This window comes from Tachyglossus aculeatus, chromosome 1 (genome assembly GCF_015852505.1).
Source record: "Tachyglossus aculeatus isolate mTacAcu1 chromosome 1, mTacAcu1.pri, whole genome shotgun sequence".
Classification (NCBI taxonomy): Eukaryota; Metazoa; Chordata; class Mammalia; order Monotremata; family Tachyglossidae; genus Tachyglossus; species Tachyglossus aculeatus.
In genome coordinates, this window is record NC_052066.1 from 34,932,608 (window position 1) to 34,952,984 (window position 20,377).

A 20,377-nucleotide genomic window follows, 5' to 3' on the forward strand; every position below is an offset into this window, starting at 1 on the left:
GTGCTCTTTTCACTGAGCTATGCTGCTTCTCATAATAATAATGACATTTATTAAGCGCTTACTATGTGCAAAGCCCAGTTCTAAGCGCCGGGGAGGTTACAAGGTGATCAGGTTGTCCCACAGGGGGCTCACAGTCTTAATCCCTATTTTACAAATGAGGTAACTGAGGCCCAGAGAAGTTAAGTGACTTGCCCAAAGTCACACAGCTGACAAGTGGCGGAGACAGGATTCGAGCCCATGACCTCTGACTCCAAAGCCCAGGCTCTTTCCACTGAGCCATGCTGCTTCTGACTTGTCTGACTTGTCTGACTTGTAACCTTGGGCAAGTCACTTAAATTTTCTGTGCCTCAGTTTACTCATCTGCAAAATGGGGATTCAATATATGTTCTTCCTCCAACCTAGACTAAGAGCCTTATTTGGGAAAAGGACTGTTGTCTGACCTGATTATCTTACATCTACACCAATGTTTAGTACAAAACTTGGTACGTAGCATTTAAATACTATTATCATTATTACGAATAATATATAATAAAACCACACACAACCACACAAATGGTCTTCCCTCCTCTAGTGTGGCTCAGTGGAAAGAGTCTGGGGTTTGGTCAGAGGTCATGGGTTCAAATTCCAGCTCCACCAATTGTCAGCTGTGTGACTTTGGGTAAGTCACTTCACTTCTCTGGACCTCAGTTTCCTCATCTGTAAAATGGGGATTAAGACTGTGAGCCCCACGTGGGACAACCTGATCACCTTGTAACCCCCCAGCACTTAGAACAGTGCTTTGCACATAGTAAGCACTTAACAAATACCATTATTATTATTATTATTACCTTGATTACTGCCAAGAATTATGAAAATACTTTGAAGAGTCTACCCAACTCCCCTTCCCCCAGCCAGACCCCATCTCTCCTTTAGGACAACCTTAAAACTCCACTCCTGCAAAAAAAATCCTTCCCTGAATAATGAAGAATTATTAACCACCAAAAAATTCCCAATATGTGCTGAATTGTCAATATGTAACTTTGGACTTCATAAGACCGAGTCTATTTTTGCTCATTTTGTCTCCTCCATTAGATTGAAACTGTGTCAAAAGCACAGACTGCACCTAATGAAATTTTGTGAATCACATATATGCTAGAGCAATTGCATATAGCCTATGGGTGCCTGCCAAATATTTGTTGAGGAAAATGACCTTTAATCAAGCAATAGCATTAATCAAATGCTTACTCTGTGCAAAGTACTATATTAAGCATTTGGGAGAGCAATTAATTAATTATCTATAAGATCAATGGTATTTATAAAGTATATGCAGTGTGCAGAACACTGCATCGAGCTCTGCAGACAAGCTCGCAATTCTGCTGGAGTTAAAAGTTGATAAGACAAGTCATAAAAAACAAGGTGAGTTAAAAAAAACAGAAGAAAGTGTTGTCAAACTGCAGCATTTTCAAAGTGAGGTTAATTTCACTTCATTTTCTTTACAGAATGAGACTGAAGATGTTATAATAAACCAACATTTAAGAAAACATTAACAAATTAAACCTAACCTCGTACACATTACTGGGTTATAAAGACGGAGCTGTGTAAATATCTAGAAATTATAAATATTACACAGGCTTGGTCTAATTCTTTAACTGAACGGTGATCATTTAACATAGTTTAGCGTACTTTTATTTTTTAATTAAATCCAACTTAGCATTAGATGAGAAATCTGATGTACCATTTACAGCACATTAGATCTATAATTAAAATTTGCAACTTGACTGGAGAATTAGATAATATTTAATTTAGAAAACCTTTTCATTTTATTGGTCCCATAAGGGACTAAATTGTCACGAGTGGATTCTGTACTTAAGGTTTACAGAGCACTCTGTAAGGGTGGTTTTTTTTTGTTTGTTTGTTGGTTTTGAGTACTTGGTGAATTTTTGTAACAAATCTTTGAGAAATATAAAACCCCAACTCATGGGGCAGAGGTGAAAATACTCTCAGTGGGCAACCCAGAGTCATGGAAGAATTGACTGCAGGAGTTCACCCCCTTCTAGACTTTGAACCCGTTGTTGGGTAGGGACCATCTCTATATGTTGCCGACTTGTACTTCCCAAGCATTTAGTCCAGTGCTCTGCACACAGTAAGTGCTTAATAAATGCGATTGAATGAATGAATGAATGAGTAAAGGTCGCTTGAAACATAGTGGTAGCAGATGAGGAATGGAGAGGGTAGCCCATGGCTACCATTCCATTGCTATGGTCCCTCCTGACACCTGAAAAGAGATGGCAGTGGGAAGCAACAAAAAAGGAAGACTTCACTTTCACTGCTGCTACTTCACTATCATATACAGCAATAGTAGCCCCAGTCCTCTCCTTCCCATTGCTGCCGTCATTACTGGGTGCCTTCGCCCAGGCATTTCAGCTTGGAATAAATAATTCTCCAGTGTCCGAGATCACCAAGGAACGGACTCCAGTAGCAGAAGTCGCTTGCTCTGGTCAACAACAATCTCTTTGGAAGCAGGAACAATGCAGAGGGCAGTGGAAAATTAACCACAGGAGGCAAAAAACAACAGGTAGTAATTGAAATAGTGTGAGCTCGCTCCGTAGCTTTGTTTTTCCTGAGAAAAAGATTTTTCTGCTGAATATTTAAGATGGGTGAGTGCGTGTGTATGTATGTGATGTGATGTGCTTGCAAAGGTCAATCCTAAGAGTGTCTGCCTCTTTTTTCTGTTTACTCATCTCTCAACCTCTCTTTTTCCTCTCTCTTTCACTCTGCCTTGTTTTCAATTCCAACCTTTGGGCCACTGATCCACCCTTATAGAAGTTCCATTTGGAACTTTACACTTTATACTTCAGAATATGGTCACCATGCCCCTCTCTGGATCATTGGCTGCTCCAAAATATGGCAGGATGAATGCACTGACACCTCCAGCAAACAGTGTGATGAGTGACAGTCCTAGCTTCCTATAATTCTATGTGATGTTACAGGAATATGACAGAACATAACAATCCCTTGAGTACTTTTCAGTAAGCCGAGGTGAAAGGAAAAGAAAATGAGGGATGAACGATTAACCTGGGGAAGTAGGAAACTATTTTCTTTTATGAAATTCCTGAAATGCAAAGACAAATATGATTAACAGCTGTTCTCACATTAAACTGGGGGGCCAAGGCTGTGGATTCCTTGTCTTTGTATATAAACTAACCGGCAGCTGGGGTCAGAAAGTAAATTTCCCTAGGTAGAGTAATACTCATTTAGATATATTAGACAGGATTTTCAGATTTCACAGAACACCTGGCATGGATTTATTTTTAAAAGATGCCAGCTTATATGAGTTTCAGCATTAGAACTGAGTCTGGGAAAAAATAAAATAAAACAACAGGTTCAGCCCTGGGAAGCAAAAGCAAACAGGGCTTGTTTACATCTTTTGTTTTCATGACATGACTAATTTCAACCAGGTGAAAAATCACATGAAATATTAATACTTTGGAATCAGCTTTGTGTCAAGTAAATATTCAGATGACTGTGTCAGAAGTATTCATGAAAGTTAAATTCCATCCCAAACAAGTAAAAAGAAGAACACAGAAAAGCAGTCATATACTTAGCTACTTAGCACACAATGTTGATTAGGTAGTTTGAAAACTATTAAATGATAGTTATTAAGCACTTATGTGATAAGAGTTGTGGGATAGATAAAAACTAAGGAAATCCCACAAGTTTCTCATAGTCTGAGAGAGAGGATCCACTTTATTCCCATTTCCCAGATGATGGAAGTGAGGGACAGAGAGTTAAGTGACTTTCTCAAAGTCACACAGTAGACCAGTTGCAGAGGAGGGACTAGATCCCAGGTCTTCATGGGCAAGGGGATCCTTGCTACCAGGGTCCTAGCAACAGGGCCATGAATCCATTAGCCATCTGCTTTTCAGACAGGGGAGCAGCACAATGGAGCCAGCTTTGAGGACTGGTAGTGGACAAGATGTCATCTCTGTTGCCAACTTGTACTTCCCAAGTGCTTAGTACAGTACTCTGCACACAGTAAGCGCTCAATAAATACGATTGATTGATTGATCTCTGTACTGAATCCCTATAAGGAGGAGCAGACTACAGTTTTTCAGGCAGCCTGGGGAGCCCCCCTGCAGGGCTAGGTCCTTCCAAGCCCCCTCCCCTCAGACTGCCCAGTCCTGTTGTAGCTACAGCTACTGCCATTCACGCATGCTCTGGTTTGATTTCTGTGGAGCCACTTCGAAGATCGCAAGAGGAAGAGATGGGGAACGCTGTCTTATGTCATTGACACATGGAATGAGGGGTGTTTAATAAGCTGGGGAGGAGTGCATAAAGACTTACAGTGGGCTTCCCATCAAAGGGAAATATGCCACACTGTTCTCCTCACACCTTACATGCTAGTCCATCTGTCTAGACTACGCCTGCTACGATAAATACGATTGAATGAATGAACCTGCTAGTCTAGACTGTAAGGTCCTTGTGGGCAGGGAATGTGTTTGTTATATTGTTTTAGTGTTCCCTCCCCAGTGCTTAGTACAGTGCTCTGGCCACAATAAGAGCTCCATGAACACGATTGACTGACAGACAGGAGGGGCCAACTGCTGCTAGTGAGCCTCGTACAGCTCTCCCTCCCACACTGTTTCCGTGGGAATTTTCCCTGCTTTGTAAAGGAAACAGCAGCAGCCATGGCCCAGGGTGGCCCATTTTCTCCCCATCCCCTACTGTAGCAATTATGCAGGGAGTGCTGAACAGTCACAGAGTGAAAAACAAAACAAGGACCGCAGATGTTGGATTTTCAATTTTACTCCGTTTTTTTTTGTCCACAGTTTTCCTTCCTTTAGAAATAGACCAGGATTTTTTCCTTCTGTTTACTGGTAGTGCTAATCTGTAACTCTCTGTTAAACTAAGCAGCTTTATGAATATGATGTCTTTAATTTTCCAAATATGCACCATACAGGCACCTTTGCCACTTCTCACTGATTGAATTTGTTTCTGACATATTTAAAAATAATCCTCCTCAGGACATGTGATTCTTTTCATTTCTTTTCAGTTAGCCTTTAAAATTGTTTGTGAGCATTCTATAATTGGATTTCAACCCAACTATAGTTAGGTCTTATTTCCAACATGCCAACATATTAAGGTATATGTGTAATGAAACACTTGCTTTCATCAAAGTCTCTAGAGATTTTCATAATCCCTAGAAATTTTTAAATGGAAAAAATGTTTTCCTCCTTAATAAGACTAGAGGCTTAATTAGCCAAATCTTATGCTTTACCTAACGCAAGATCAAGGTTATGAGAGCATAATGGATAATATAACAATATGTGAAAGTAAAGTAAACTTTGTCACTACAGAGTAATTCTTCAGTTCCACCTCCTGAATGAAGAGTGAAAAACATTAAAGGCAAATGTTTCCAGAGTTATGGTCGAGTATTGCAGTGGTCTCTACTCCTGAAAGTCCTTAATGGTTTTCTCATGAAATATCTATTTAACAGGGATATCTTTAAACCTTTTATCTCTTCAGCTCAGCTCTAATTTATCAGATACTCTTGGACTTGAATGTTGAATGGTAGAACACTGGTTTCTAAAAAATGATGATAGCAAGAATAAAATGATTGTATTCATGCACAGAATAAGTGCTACAATGAGATTTGCTGATTGGGTTCCAGTAATAATAATCCAGATAGTGTCTTAACATTTCCACTTACTCTATGGTCTATGAAATTGGAGATTTTCCAATAAAACTACAAGGTTGTTGTCCTTTAACAACCTCCAGGCACTGATACTACTTAATTATATCCTTTATTCCTTCCTTTTATTTCACTGTGATAAATTTACTTCCAGTGATTCTTAATCCTTTTCTTACTTTATTCTCGGGAACACAACAAAAACATAATGTACTTGAACTCTACCGATTATCCCCTTTCACAGTATTAATGCTTTGAAATTATGCCACTGGATGATATTAAAGCAAGTACTGCTAAAATAAAGGCTGAATTAATCTACATTATAAATGCAAATGTTTTTATCAAACTGGGAAGAAGTGGAAGGAGCCTGGGCTTGGGAGTTAGAGGTCATGGGTTCTAATCTTGGCTTTGCCACTTTTCTGCTGTGTGACCTTGGGTAAGTCACTTTAATGATGATGATGATGATGATGGCATTTATTAAGTGCTTACTATGTGCAAAGCACTGTTCTAAGTGCTGGGGAGGTTACAAGGTGATCAGGTTGTCCCATGGTGGGCTCACAGTCTTAATCCCCATTTTACAGATGAGGTAACTGAGGCACACAGAAGTTATTACTTTTTTAAATTTTTTAATGGCATTTATTAAGCGCTTACTATGTGCAAAGCACTGTTCTAAGCACTGGAAAGGTTGCAAGGTGATCAGGTTGTCCCACGGGGGGCTCGCAGTCTTAATCCCCATTTTACAGATGAGGTAACTGAGGCACAGAGAAGTGAAGTGACTTGCCCAAAGTCACACAGCTGATAATTGGTGGAGCCTGGATTTGAACCCCTGACCTCTGACTCCAAAGCCCGTGCTCTTTCCACTGAGCCATGCTGCTTCTCCTTTACTTTACTTCTCTTTACTTGTATTCTTTACTCTTTACTTGTAAAGTACTTTACACTTTACTTCTCTGTTCCTCAGTTCCCTTATCTGTAAAACAGGGATTAAGATTGTGAGCCCCATGTGGGACAACTTGATTACCTTGTATCTACCCCAGTGCTTATAACAGTGCTTTGTACTAAGTGCTTAACAAATACTATAATAATAATAATAATGGCATTTATTAGGTGCTTACTATGTGCAAAGCACTGTTCTAAGCGCTGGGGAGGTTACAAGGTGATCAGGTTGTCCCACGGGGGGCTCACAGTCTTAACCCCCATTTTACAGATGAGGTAACTGAGGCCCAGAGAAGTTAAGTGACTTGCCCGAAGTCACACAGCTGACAAGTGGTGGAGCTGGGATTTGAACCCAAGGCCTCTGACTCCAAAGCCCGGGCTCTTTGCATTGAGCCACGCTGCTTCCCATTATTATTATTATTACTATTATTATTATTATTATTATTGTTGTTGTTGTTGTTCTGAGGGCACATGGGAGGGTATTTCTGGAAGAGGAAAATGCAGTGGCCACCATTCCCAGGCTGACAGCTGTCACATGGTCCTTCTCCAAGATGATCCCCACTTTGTATCCCCCCAGTGCTTAGAGCAGTGCTTCACACATAGTAAGCACTTAACAAATGCCATCATTATTTTTAAGGCATTTCTTGGACTGCAAAAGACACACTATCACTGCCTTGCCCCTCCATTCACAATCGGAGTACATATGCACTTTTTGTGTCAGTGAGGAGAGATGTTGGGGCAAATTAACCCAGATTACTTCACTTAGACTTTATACTCTTTGTGAAAAAGGGATTGAGTCTACCAATTCTATTTTCCTGTACTTCCCTTGAACTTTGTACAGTGCTCTCCACGCGGAAGCACCTCAATAAATACCATTGTTTGATTGATTTCAAATATTCATTTTCTTTTTAATTGAACACAAACACTTAGAGTTACCTATCTTACCAAATCACTCTATATTCATCTGTTCAGTTAAAAAGCAGTTTTCCCTCATCTTTTTATATCAACTGATTATAAATTTTGATTACAGAAGGTTGTCAAAACCTTTATTTTGCCTTCTTCCCAGTTTGATAAAAATATTTGCATTTATAATTTAGATTAATTCAGCCTTTATTTCAGCAGTAGTTAGTTTAATATAATCATTGAGTATTTGTCTTTTATAGTTCTAGATTGTTCAGAAACTATCAGAGAACTAAATTGGTTTCATTTCTCGATCACTTGCACCTTTCCTTGAACTGAAACTCACCAGTATCTTAACTTTGTGGTGATTCATGAAAACTATCAATCAATAATAGTTATTGAGTGCCTCCTGTGCACAGATCACTGTACTAAGGGCTTGGGAGAGCACATTATGACACTACTGCTGTTTCCCTTTCATAATAATATTGACATGGGAAATCATTTTAGATCGATTGACCTTATGATGTGAATCCGTGTTCTGTCAGTCTCAAAGCATGCACTCAAAGTCCTTTCTGCAGCACTCAAAGGACGGACCTTCAAATGTGTGCTGATTCCTTCTGAGATGGAGAAATTGCTGCTTCCACTGGTTTTCCTGATAATAGCATGACTATCAGTCCTACGTGCCACTTTATTTCAATTATTAGAATTGGAGTTGGTAGACTCTACCTGAGACAGACTTAAACTCACACACAGAATAAAGTCAGACTGTTTTCCCCTCAGATTCACATTTTTGGGTTGATAGGGGGTTAAGAGACTTCAGTTTGATAAACTCAAGACAAAATATGTTTTGAAAGTGTTCCCCTGACACAGTCTTGGACCACTGGTTCAGTGATGTTACAAGGTTTAGAGTATGGGTAGGTAAGCAAGGATAGGTGAGTAATTGCCAGTGAAATTATTCTAACCTTTAAATTTCCTACATCCTAAACAAAGTCTGGTTGTACCAGATTTTAGGAGAGAGTCTTTTTCTCCTCCTTAGGGGTGGTGGTATTTATTGATTCCTTACTGTATGCAAAGCACTGTACTAAACTCATAGAAGAGTACACTGTAATAGAGTTAGTAGATGTGATCCTTTGCCCCAAAGTGTTTACAGTCTGCATGGGGAGACAGACATTACAGAGAGGGGAAATAGTAGAGCATAAAGATATAGAGCCCCTTTCAATTAATCAATCAGTTGTATTTATTAAGTGCTTACTGAATTTTTCAAATGAAAAGAGAAGAAACATGTTGTCAGTAGCCTCTCATTTTACTGAATGCAGTTTCCAGATCATTCTGAACCTTCCTTTTTGTTCTCCTAAATACCAAAATTTTTAAAAAATGCTGGGAAAAAAGTGAATAAAAGTTTAAAATAGTAATCTTAAAAACGCAATATTTGAAATTTATCTAAAAAATATTAGGATTTTGTTAATTTTTAAAATGAAATTTAATTTTTATTCTGAATGTCCAACTTGGGCATTTCAGCCCTCTGACCCACTTGTCAATTATTTCTACCATAACACAAATACAGGATGTTTGTTTTCTACATTGTCCAGATAGTTACAGTTGCATAGATCTGATGATATCCTTGTTGGCTATTTCAGAGGACTCTTCTATCACCCTCCTGAAGTATTAGGAGCAAAAAATTACTTTTATAATCTCTGTGCAGAATGAGCCCAGAGTTGGAACAGATGTGTGTCCAACCTGCTCATCTATCCCAGTGCTCAGTACAGTGCTCAGTACTTGGCCAGCACTTACAAAATATTATTCTTGTGATTATCATCATCATCATCATCAATATCATTATTAGTTGTAACCCTTGGAAGTTCAAATGAGAATGAGAATAAAATGAGTTGGAGTTGTTGCAAGATGACTTCAAAAAGAATCCTGCAAAAAACTCTAGGAAATTTTGCTCTAAACAATCAACTCCGTTTTCCACAATAATAATAATGATGGCATTTGTTAAGCGCTTACTATGTGCAAAGCTCCGTTCTAAGCTCTGGGGGGATACAAGGTGATCAGGTTGTTTGTCCCATGTGGGGCTCACAGTCTTAATCCCCATTTTACAGATGAGGTAACTGAGGCTCAGAGAAGTTAAGTGACTTACCCAAGCTCACACAGCAGACACGTGGCGGAGCTGGGATTAGAACCCATGACCGCTGACTCCCAAGCCTGGGCCCTTTCCACGAAGCCATGCTGCTTCTCTAATGAATGAATGACTACCCGCAGCTGTAGGTCTCGGTCGAGATCAAGGAACAGCTACGAGTGATCAGTGAGCAGGGCCAAGCACCGTTCTAAGCATTGGAGTAGATACAAGCTAATCAGGTTGTCCCACATGGGGCTCAAAGTCTCAATCCCCATTTTACAGATGAGGTAACTGAGGCACAGAGAGGTTAAGTGGCTTGCCCAAGGTCTCACACAGCAGACAAGTGGCAGGGCCAGGAATAGAACCCACATCCTCTGACCCCCAAGCCCGCACTCTTTCCAATAAGCCACACTGCTCTCCTAAGCACTAAGTATAATGCTTTACATACCATGAGCATTCAATAAATACTATTGACCAGTGAATAAGATTAGACGCTTAGCCTTATTGAATGGGAAATTACGAATAGCTTGGCCCAACTACTCTGTGCTTGCTTTATTCTAGGTTTTGATTTTCCAGGTCTCCACTCTCCCTTGGGCTGACAAGATCCAGAAAGGTTAATTTCTGGATCCGTGCCTGGAGAGGAGGACTGGGCAAATGGAGACTGGAATATTTTTCAGTGATGGTGGTCCCAGCAACTTCCTGTCTCCTGTCATTACATTTTATTACCAGATAGGACTCATTCATTCAGTTGTATTTATTGAGCGCTTACTGTGTGCAGAGTACTGTACTAAGCACTTGGGAAGTACAAGTTGGCAATATATAGAGACAGTCCCTACCCTACAGTGGGCTCACAGTCTAGAAGGGGAGACAGAGAACAAAACAAAACATATTAACAAAATAAAATAGAATAAATATGTAACAAATATAAATAGAGTAATAAATATGTACAAACATATATACACATATACAGGTGCTGTGCGGAGGGGAAGGAGGTAAGGCAGAGGGGATGGGGAGGGGGAGGAGGGGGAGAGGAAGGAGGGGGCTCAGTCTGGGAACTCAAAGACCTGAACAGAGCATTTAATGTCATGAGCTGAGTTATACTGCCACATTACACCATTCCTACCAAGGTCATTTGTAGGCACTTTATTTCTTTTCACTTCTTCCTATGCACAAAGGGCCATCCCCTAGTCCAACTACACTCTGGAACTTCAAGGAGGGGGAAATTAATCCATTCATTAAATTGATTTATTGAGAGCTCACTGTGTGCAAAGCATTATACAAAGTACTTTAAAGACTACAATATAACAGTGAACAGGCACATTCTTTGCCCACAGTGAGCTTACAGTCTAGAGATTTTTAAGCTTGACACCTTCCCACTCAATCAACATCTGGAGCCAAGGGATGGCCACATAAGGAAGTAAACAGAAATTAAGTGGCTACAAACGACCTAGGTAGGAGCCCCATGGCACTTGTGGACATATCTCTTATTTTATTTATTCGTACGTGTGTCTGCCTCCCCACACAAGAATGTAAGCCCATTGTGGGCAGGGAACATTTCTGTTCATTGTTGTACTCTCCCAAATGCTTAGTTCACTGCTCTGTATACAGTAAGCACTCAATAAACACAACTGAATGAATGAATGAATTTCCCAAAGGAATTTCATTACTTTTCAATACTATCTATTTATTTTTCTTGTACATATTTACTATTCTATTCATTTTGTTAATGATGTGCAATATAGCTTTAGTTCTATTTCTTCTGATGATTTTGACACCTGTCTACATGTTTTGTATTGTTATCTGTCTCCCACTTCTAGACTGTGAGCCCATTGTGGGGTAGGGACCGTCTCAATACGTTGCCGACTTGTACTTCCCAAGTGCTTAGCACAGTGCTCTGCACACAGTAAGCACTCAATAAATACGATTGAATGAATGAATCTTGTGTAGGGACCGTCTCAATATGTTGCTGACTTGTACTTCCCAAGTGCTTAGTACAGTGCTCTGCACACAATCAACACTCAATAAATATGATTGAATGAATGAATGAATTTATAGTATATGTATATGCATATATATAGTACACTATATATGTATATATATACTATATATACACAAGTATATGTATACTATATTTATAGCATACATATATATATTATAAATTTTCATATACATATATATGTGTATGTATATGTACATATATGTGTGTATGTGTGTGTGGTTTAGTGAATAGAGCAGGAGCTTGGGAGTCAGAAGGACCCAGGTTCTAATTCTGATCTGCCACGTGTCCTTGGCACATAGTAAGTGCGTGACAAGTACCATAACTATTATTATTATGAAATACAATTGATTGAATTGCCTCTTCATGGAGAAAGATCCTAGTATTGGGTGACTCGCATAAGGATTGGTGGCCATGAGATTGATATGGCAATCCAATCAATCAATCGTATTTATTGAGCACTTACTGTGTGCAGAGCACTGTACTAAGCACTTGGGAAGTACAAGTTGGCAACATATAGAGACAGTCCCTACCCAACAGTGGGCTCACAGTCTAGAAGGGGGAGACAGAGAACAAAACCAAACATATTAACAAAATAAAATAAATAGAATAGATATGTACAAGTAAAATAAATAAATGAATAGAGTAATAAATATGTACAAACATATATACATATATACAGGTGCTGTGGGGAAGGGAAGGAGGTAAGACGGGGGGATGGAGAGGGGGACGAGGGGGAGAGGAAGGAGGGGGCTCAGTCTGGGAAGGCCTCCTGGAGGAGGTGAGCTCTCAGTAGGGCCTTAAATCCAATTTAATACTTTAATCCTTTAATCCAATTAAATCCAATTTAATACTTTCCAAAGTCCTTTAAACATCACTTTCGCCTGTACTGGTGGAGAGGGGGGTGAGGCAAGAAAAGCAAACCTGGTCGGAACTTTCTCTTACCGCCCGCTGCGTAACCCACTTCTCCTCGTCTCCCCCCGTCTCCCACCTGGTAAATGTGGCCAAGTCACTTAACTTCTCTGTGCCTCAGTTACCTCATCTGTAAAATGGGGATGAAGACTGTGAGCCTCCTGTGGGACAATCTGATCACCTTGTAACCTCCCCAGTGCTTAGAACAGTGCTTTGCACATAGTAAGTGCTTAATAAATGCCATTATAAAAAAAAGCAGTATGGCATAGTGGCTAGAGCACGGTCCTGGGATTCGGAAGGTCCTGGGTTCTCAGCTCCACCACCTGTCTGCTGTGTGACCCTGGGCAAATCACTTAACTTCTCTGGGCCTCAGTGACTTCATCTGTAAAAAATGGGGATTAAGACTATGAGCCCCGTGTAGGACAGGGACTGTATCTAACCCGATTAATTTGTATTTACCCCAGTCCTCTAGATTGTAAGCCCATTGTGGGCAGTGATTGTCTCTCTTAATTGCTGTACTGTACTTTCCAAGTGCTTAGTACATTCATTCATTCAATCGTATTTATTGAGCACTTATTGTGTGCAGGGCACTGTACTAAGCGCTTGGGAAATACAAGTCGGCAACATATAGAGACGGTCCCTACCCAACAACGGGCTCACAGTCTAGAAGGGGGAGACAGACAACAAAACAAAACATGTAGACGGGTGTCAAAGTCATCAGAACAAATAGAATTAAAGCTATATGCACACCATTAACAAAATAAATAGAATAGTAAATATGTACAAGTAAAATAGAGTAATAAATCTGTACAAACATATATACAAGTGCTGTGGGGAGGGAGGCAGGGTGGGGGGGATGGGGAGCTGGAGAGGAAAAAGGGGAAGCAGCGTGGCTCAGTGGAAAGAGCCTGGGCTTTGGAGTCAGGGGTCATGGGTTCAAATCCCAGCTTCGCCACTTATCAGCTGTGTGACTTTGGGTAAGTCACTTCACTTCTCTGTGCCTCAGTTACCTCATCTGTAAAATGGGGATGAAGACTGTGAGCCCCCCTTGTGGGACAACCTGATCACCTTGTAACCTTCCCAGCGCTTAGAACAGCGCTTTGCACACAGTAAACACTTAATACATGCCATCATTATTATTATTAAGGGGGCTCAGTCTGAGCCAGCCAGAATTATAGCTGTACAAAAAGAACGATGATTGTTCATTCATTCATTCAATCGTATTTATTGAGCACTTACTCTGCACACAGTAAACACTCAATAAATATGATTGAATGAATGAATGCTTAGAACAGTGCTTGGAACATAGTAAGTGCTTAAAAAGTATCATAATTATTATTATCATCAATTATTATTATCTCTGTGCACCCTACGGAAACCAGGTACCACCTTCACAGATGAGCTGACTTGAAAATGGTCATCACACTGGACTGATTGACTGATACTGATCATTTTAGAAGAGACTTTATTCAGTGATTATTCCTTTTCAATCCACTCCAGATTGATTGCCGTGATTATAGCAAAGAGGTAAAGGAAAGGAGGAAGGAGGTAATGTGGGACAGGCTCCTGCCCCTGTGCCAAAGGGCCATGCAACTCACCTTCCCAGAATTTCCCTGCAATTTTCAAGGAGCTGGATGCCGGCATTCCACATTGTAAGCCTACCTTAGCTCCCCGCTCCAGCAGGGATGAATGCTGCATCCTGGCCAGAGGTGGTTGGGAATCAGAGTCTCCTCACTCCACATATCATGGGGGATTTACTTGCAAATAGGAAGTGGGAGGGCGGGGGTGCCTCCAGGTCAGTCCAGCCCCTTTCCAATAGGGGAATATTCTTAGGAGACCTCCCATGGAGACCCCCGGGGGGGGGGTCCTCTCCCCCTTCCCTCTTGTGATATTACCAGAGGTTTTCAGCCCTAAATCTGGGCTGAAAGAGCTCCTGGAGGCATTTTGAGAGGTCCCAGATCCCAACCAACCTCTGATAGGTCCTAAAGCCCTCCAGTTCTCCCATTCTTCCAATGCAGTTTTGGGAGTGTCTTCACTGCTTTCCAAGTCCCTGAAGTGCTGTCATTGACACTATTCCACAGCTGAAGCCCAGGCATTTCCCCAAAGGCCTAGAGGTCATTAGGGAATAACCTACCACACCCCTTCCAGGGGCAGGTTACAGGAATCTTCTCAAAAAAACAATCTTTCCCAGGCCTGTGGTTCTCCAGGTCCATTTGTCTCCCCACTACCCATAGCTTCTCCTCCAGTCCCTATCAAAATCAGTGACCAAGATCCGGGTTCCAGCAATATTTATGAAGCTCTTGCCAAGGTAACAGATGAAAACAAGTCTAGTTCAAATCGTACAACTCTCCCCTCCAAGACCCCTTGTATTTCCCTGCAGGCATCCTGGGGCTCATGTCCTTCTCCCCCGTAAGGGGCAAGAGACTTGCTCCTTTGGACTCTGAACCTCCAAGGATTCACTCTGATCCACCGGCCGGCCCAGTGGTTTCCATTCACCAAGCTAGCTCCCTTCCTCCCTTCAAGGCCCTACTGAGAGCTCACCTCCTCCAGGAGACCTTCCCAGACTGAGCTCCCCCATATTCCTCTCCTCCTCCTCCTCTTCCCCTTTCCATCCCCCCCCGCCTTACCCCCTTCCCCTCCCCACAGCACTCGTATATATTTGTACATATTTATTACTCTATTCTAATTGTACATATTTACTATATTTATTTTATTAATGATATGTATGTAGCTATAATAATAATAACAATAATAATGGCATTTATTAAGAGCTTACTATGTGCAAAGCACTGTTCTAAGCACTGGGGAGGTTACAAGTGGATCAGGTTGTCCCTCGGGGGGCTCACAGTCTTCATCCCCATTTGACAGATGAGGGAACTGAGGCACAGAGAAGTGAAGTGACTTGCCCAAAGTCACACAACTGACAATTGGCGGAGGGGGGATTTGAACCCATGACCTCTGACTCCAAAGCCCGCGCTCTTTCCACTATTTATTCTGATGGTATTGACGCCTGTCTACTTGTTTTGTTTTGTTGTCTGTCTCCCCCTTCTAGACTGTGAGCCCATTGTTGGGTAGGGACCCTCTTTATATGCTGCTGATTTGTACTTCCCAAGGGCTTAGTACAGTGCTCTGCATACAGTAAGCGTTCAATAAATACAATTGAATGAATGAATGAATGAATGAATCCTCCAGGTAGTACTCCTGTGTCTCCAGGGCCTACAATATGATATTTCCTGTGGCCTGCTCTCCCAAACACAAAGCTCACAAATCTCTTGCCTTCCAGATGGCGGAGAGTCTACTCCTTCCCGCAGAGTGGACCCTCTACTTCCTCTTCAAACCTTTTCTCTGATTTGTTTGGCTAAGTCTTCAGGAAAAGGCACAATGGAATGACTCTCCTGACGTCCTCCACCCTCTCCTGAGTGTGGGGACCAGTGAGACAGGGATTGTGCCCAACCTGATCATCTAGTATCTTCCCCAGCACTTTGTACAGTGCTTGGCACAAAGTAAGCACTTAAGAAATCCTGCAATAATTATCATTAGTCCCCGAAGACCATGCAGGAGGCCTGAAGGAAACAGTTAAACAGAGCAGTCATGTACCTTCAAAGTGGAGCTAAGACATGGGCCATTCAAGCGGTTCATATACCTTCTTAGGAATGGATTTAGCAAATACGAATTGTGGAAAACACTGAATAACATTTAAAGCTAGCTCGGCCTGTGAAATAAAGGTCATAGCATAGAAATAGAAATATATTCTGAATCATACAGAATGTTCTCTTTGATCTGCAGAAAGAAAAACATTCAGTTCTTAAGTAAATATGTTTGCTACCTTGTATTTCAGTTTAATGCTGTTCTGTGTTATTTACAATGCTGAAGTTAGGTTATAGGAGAATTGTAGAAGAATACTTATTGTGGTGGTTCTATCCTAAAGTTATTTCCCTATGCATTAGTCATCTGTACAGTGATTCATCAGTAATTATCATTTAATTTGTGTTAGAAATCTAATGTTTGTGGGATGTAAATACAAGTATTGCACATGAAAATGTGATGAGGCAGGGTCAAAAAATCATCCTTAGACACCATAATTAAACATATTTATCATCCATGGTCCTTCATACTGTATTGATTTCTGGCAGAGTTGGAAGGAAAAATGTTTTTAGTTCAGGTGGGCTTGCACAGGGCAAATCTCCTCTCTATTCAACTGTGAAATGATTAAATAATTGTGCCATTTGCCTTCCTTCATGAACCTGAATATAGATATATGTGTTTTCTATGGTATTTGTTAAATGCTTACTATGTGCCATCCACTGTTCTAAGCCCTGGGGTACATACAAGATAACCACGTTGGACACAGTCCATGTCCCACATGGAATTCACATTCTTAATCCCCATTTTCCAGGTAAGGTAACTGAGGCACACACAAAGCTAAGTGACTTACCCAAGGTCATACAGCAGACAAGTGTAGGATCTGGGATTAGACTCTAGGTCCATCTAACTCCAAGGTCCATGATCTAACCATTAGGCAATGCTGCTTTAGCTCATTATTTGAAATGCATAGTTTTTGAGAGTCAAGATAAGTAAAGAAACAATTTAATATATGTGCATATAGCTGTCACATACTGAAGATAATTTTTATTAAGCACGTACTATATAACAAACACTAGCCATATCCAATTTTTGAAGATGAAACTAAACTAAGATGTAGGAAGAGGCTAGGTGACAAGCTAACAGTTCAGCAGGCTTGGTTCTCTGAGAAGCAGAGTGGCCTAGTGGATAGAAAAATGGCCTGGGCGTCACCTGACTCTGCCACTTAAAAAGAAAAACAAGTTTGAGTTTGGTGAGGCAATGATTAGAATAGGAGCCATTTCTAGATCTACCCCATTTGGATGAGCAGTGATTATCTGAATAGAGCGTTGAAAACGTGATGTGGCCAAGCACTTCAGATGTTTCGTCAGCTGTCAAACAACCAGCATCTTCAGCTGCTTTCTAGCACAGGACTTTCAATTAGTAGTAGGCAAGTGGAAGATGCACGTGAGCTGTATTTTCAGTACTGATGACGGTTCATGCAGGGTTATGCATTATGATTTTTATTTTTTTGCCTGATCCCTTTGTAACAGCTAGCTTTGGCTGATTGCAGTTGGGAGGCAGTGGGCGGGATTGGGATATAATAGAGCTACACATCCTCTTTAGAAATGGACAGTGCTGTAAACTATCCATGTCTTATGCATTCACATAAAGGAAAGTAAATTCAAAGATATGCATATACCTACATAATAGGGAAGGGAAGAAACTGAATATAAGGATGTGAACATACATGCTGTGAGGGTGGGGGTGGAGTGAGAATTTAAGGGCTCAGCGGAAAGAGCCCGGGTTTGGGAGTCAGGGGTCATGGGTTCAAATCCCTGCTCCGCCAATTGTCAGCTGTGTGAATTTGGGCAAGTCATTTCACTTCTCTGGGCCTCAGTTACCTCATCTGTAAAACAGGGATGAAGAATGTGAGCTCCAGGTGGACAACCTGATCACTTCGCATCCTCCCCAGCAATCAATCAATCAATCAATCAATCATATTTATTGAGCGCTTACTGTGTGCAGAGCACTGTACTAAGCGCTTGGGAAGTACAAGTTGGCAACATATAGAGACAGTCCCTACCCAACAGTGGGCTCACAGTTTAAAAGAGGGAGACAGAGAACAAAACCAAACATACTAACAAAATAAAATAAATAGAATAGATGTGTACAAGCAAAATAAATAAATAAATAAATAGAGTAATAAATATGTACAAACATATATACATTTATACAGGTGCTGTGGGGAAGGGAAGGAGGTAAGATGAGGGGGATGGAGAGGGGGATGAGGGGGAGAGGAAGGAAGGGGCTCAGACTGGGAAGGCCTCCTGGAGGAGGTGAGATCTCAGTAGGGCCTTGAAGGGCTTAGAATGGTGCTTTGCACATAGTAAGCGCTTAACAAATGCCATCATTATTATTATTATTATTACGGGGAACTAAGGGCATGACAGTAAGGAAGGTAACTAGGAGGTGGAAATGAGAAATTAGTATGGAAGGCATCCTGGAGGAAATGTGATCATTGTCTTCATCATCAATCATATTTACTGAGCACTTTACTAAGTGCTTGGGGGGTATTTCAGAAGGGCTTTGATAATAGGTAGAGTGCTGGTAGAAACCTGAGTATTTGTATATATCTTTGTGTAAAATAATAGGGATGATCACATAATTATAATTTTATTATGTATTAGTATTGTTTTTGTTAAGCACTTACTATATGTCAAGCACTATTCTGTGCTGGGAATAGTGCCTGGATAAATAAAGTTAGTCAGGTTGGACACTGTTCCTGTTTCACATGGGACTATTAGTCTAAGAAGGAGGGCCAAGAGGCATTAATTGAATCACCATTTTACAGATGAGGAAACAGGCACAGAGAAGTTAAATAATTTGTCCTGGAGGAGCTGGTATCAGCACCCAAGTCCTCTCACTCCCAGGCCCATGCACTCTCCAACAGGCCATATTCATTCATTCATTCATTCAATCATATTTATTGAGTGCTTACTGTGTGCAGAGCACATACTAAGCGCTTGGGAAGTACAAGTTGGCAACATATAGAGACAGTCCCTACCCAGCAGTGGGCTCACAGTCTAGAAGGGGGAGACAGAGAACAAAAAAAAAAACCATATTAACAAAATAAAATAAGTAGAATAAATATGTACAAGTAAAATAAATAAATAGAGTAATAAATGCGTATAAACATAATAATGCTACTCCTGATCTGACCATCTAGAAGAAAAAATGAAAATGAATCTTGAATATAAGACAGCTGAGATCCTAACCCAGTGACAGATTTTGGTCAGAAAAACTTAATACGAAAATGTTGAGCCAGTCCCTACACTAGGATCCCCGGAATCTGCCACCATGCACACCACATTAGTTGATAGAGCACAAGCCTGGGAGTCAGAAGGTCATGAGTTCTAATCCCAGCTCTGCCTCATGTCTGCTGTGTGACCTTGGGCAAGTGACTTTACTTCTCTGGGCCTCAGTTACCTCATCTGTAAAATGGGGATTGAAACTGTGAGCCCCAAATGGGATAGTGACTGTGTCCGAACCAATTTGGTTGTATCCACCACAGCATTTAGTACAGTGCCTGACATATTAAGTGCTTACAAATACCATTATTATTATTATTATTATTGTTATTATTATTATTATTATTATTATGCCAAGGCGTTTGCTTGATAAAGGCTTACCTTGTTCACCCCTTAGCCTTTACTGACCATGTCCTCCCTGCTTCCAGCCTCTCCCCTTTCCAGTCAGTAGATTGCTGTGCTTGCCCAGACCCTTTTCATTAAAAAAAGTGTCCCAACATGTCTCCTCACTCTTCAAATGCCTCCACTGGTTGTTTAACCATTTCTACATCAAGCAGGAATTTCTCACTATGAGATTCTAGGCACTGGATCAGCTCTCTCCCACTTATTTTTCCTCACTCCTCTCCCACTACAACCCAGCCCTCACACTTCCTCCTCTAATTGAAAAATACTCACTGTTCTCTACTCTTGCCTCACCTACCATTGACCCCTGACTGATACCCGCTCTCCTGCATGGAACTCCAACTCCCTCTCCCTACATATCTAATAAACCATCTCTCTCCCCACCTTCAAGCCCTACTGAAATCATGTCTCCTCCAGGAAGTCTTCCCTGTCTAAACTTTCAAATCCCAGCCCGTTTCCCTGTTTTACCTCCTCAGCAATGAAATCTGTCCCACACCCTAAGCTCAGTGGAAAGAGCCCGGGCTTTGGAGTCAGAGGTCATGGGTTCAAATCCCTGCTTTCCCGACTGTCAGCTG